Genomic DNA, 2,500 nt, shown 5'->3' on the forward strand with positions numbered 1-2,500 from the left:
ACCTATGTTGTACCTTAACCTAACCTATGTTGTACCTTAACCTAACCTATGTTGTACCTTAACCTAACCTATGTTGTACCTTAACCTAACCTATGTTGTACCTTAACCTAACCTATGTTGTACCTTAACCTAACCTATGTTGTACCTTAACCTAACCCATGTTGTACCTTAACCTAACCCATGTTGTACCTTAACCTAACCCATGTTGTACCTTAACCTAACCCATGTTGTACCTTAACCTAACCCATGTTGTACCTTAACCTAACCCATGTTGTGCCTCAACCTAACCCATGTTGTGCCTCAACCTAACCCATGTTGTGCCTCAACCTAACCCATGTTGTGCCTTAACCTAACCCATGTTGTGCCTCAACCTAACCCATGTTGTGCCTTAACCTAACCCATGTTGTGCCTTAACCTAACCCATGTTGTGCCTTAACCTAACCCATGTTGTGCCTTAACCTAACCCATGTTGTGCCTTAACCTAACCCATGTTGTGCCTTAACCTAACCCATGTTGTGCCTTAACCTAACCCATGTTGTGCCTTAACCTAACCCATGTTGTCGCCTTAACGTAACCCACGTTGTCGCCTAAACCTGCTCTGTAATTGTTATACGACTCGTTCAATTACTGTAGTGTTGCCCACCCGCAACCCTCGCAATATAGTTCGCTACTCGCACTGCCCGCACCCCTGTGTATCGCTTCATGTTAAACACCTTGCAAGTCTTGCTCACTTTCCACATGCTCCTGCTGTACACTGTAATGTGGATGGCAGCAGGACGTACATGCCGCCCCTCCCCACGTCCCCACCTTGCCCCCTGCCTTCGCAAGCTGGTTGGTGAGAAGTTTGCATGTTCAATGCCCTTCGCATGCGACGTACTCAGGCTACGTTGTGGTGCGGCCTGTGTCAACTGTCCGCTGATGTCGTACGCGTGAACCACAATCTGTACTGCACATTCGTCCTTATGTACTGAATGATACATCGTGGCACATGTGTGACCGCACAACGACTGCGCCCAAAAACGGCGGACCATACAGTGCAAATATTGTGCACGCAGCTACGTGTCGTCTCCCTATGAGAGCTGGATTGCAGTGTGGTACGCCATAGAGACGTGTGGGAGGAACGGACGCCGTGGATGGCGATCAGCATGAGCTGTCTGTTGATGTATTCGGACCTAGTCGTCTCTCCTCACACACCGTGATGGCATGGTGCACCGCGTTCCATATCTGCGACATGCTACAGAGGCCGGTTGACAGTCGTTCGAGCAATGGACATCGCATACGTACGGGGGCCACCTTCCACGTATTGTCTAGGCGTGCACATTTTGTTGCGTGTATGTGGGCAGACGTAGTGTGGCGTGACACCTGACACAGGCATGCAATAATCGTTGAAGTTGCAAATGGCGATGGACGCCTGCGTTTTCTGGTGAAGTTACGCAAATGAACAAATGGTAACCTGTTGTGGTGCGGTTGTTCTCGCTAGGGGTGAATCGGTGATGGCGACGATAGGTTGAGGTACTAACCGGTTGTTCCAGCGATACCCACCATGCCGACGAAACTGAACGGCATCTGGGTGTGAAGCGATACGCGGCGGTGGCTGGGTGGGACCGTCCCCGGCCGGTGAGGGGGCGCCTCCCGGCGTGCTGGCCGCGCGGTGCGTGGGCGCACGCGCTACAGCCGGCTGGTGGGGGCGGCCAGTGGCAGGCGCGCCGGCCGACGGACGCGGCAGGCGTCGCAGCTGCGCGCCGGCGCACCCTGCGCGCGGCGCCGTGCGGCCAAAGTAGGTCCTCGCGGGCCCGGTGCGAAGCGCGGTGGACATCTTCAGTGTGCTGGTCCGATTGAGGACTGTGTGCGTTGAGGATGCGCCGCCGCCCGGCGCTCGGCGCCGCGACGCCGTCTGCTGCTCGGTCGCCCCAGCGGTTCTCGCTGGTGGTTTGTATCGCAGCTGTGCGGATGTGTTGGCGCGTGCGCTGTGCTGGGAGAGTTCGCTTCGGCACCCAAGTGGGGCTTTTGTCCTTCTGTGGCGCTGGCGTTGGAGCTGCCGGTCACCGTAGGTGGCGCGTGTTGTCTCCCGCCGGCAATGCCACGACAGCACGCTCCCGGGCCTCTGTCGGCAGCGGCAAGCTCAGTTGGGAGCACGGGTGGTCGCACCGAAAGCGTCTACTCGCCTAACTCCGGGCGATTGCGCCTCTCTCGAACCCGACCAAGTACTTGGGACGGCGCTGCGCGCCGCCGGGACCTGAGAGGGTTTCGAGGTGTATTGTGCAGGGGAGCTCAGCCTCCTCCTGTTTGCAGAATGATTGAGCGGACGCTTGCGTGTTCGCGCGGGCCCCCGGGACACACTCCCGGGCGGCCGGCTGCTCAGCTCTAGTTGACGCAGCTCCCTGGTTGATCCTGCCAGTAGTCATATGCTTGTCTCAAAGATTAAGCCATGCATGTCTCAGTACAAGCCGCATTAAGGTGAAACCGCGAATGGCTCATTAAATCAGTTATGGTTCCTTAG

General features: G+C 56.1%; 1 non-coding gene across 1 annotated transcript in view; it reads left to right on the top strand.

Moving 5' to 3' along the window:
- Positions 1-2,378: 2,378 nt before the first annotated feature.
- Positions 2,379-2,500, top strand: part of LOC124771308 — a 1,909-nt gene continuing 1,787 nt past the window's right edge. The window contains exon 1 of the ribosomal RNA XR_007013338.1: positions 2,379-2,500. This exon is cut by the window's right edge and continues 1,787 nt beyond it. This is a non-coding gene — a ribosomal RNA (small subunit ribosomal RNA).

Source organism: Schistocerca piceifrons, unplaced genomic scaffold, assembly GCF_021461385.2.
Source record: "Schistocerca piceifrons isolate TAMUIC-IGC-003096 unplaced genomic scaffold, iqSchPice1.1 HiC_scaffold_92, whole genome shotgun sequence".
NCBI classification, from domain to species: Eukaryota; Metazoa; Arthropoda; class Insecta; order Orthoptera; family Acrididae; genus Schistocerca; species Schistocerca piceifrons.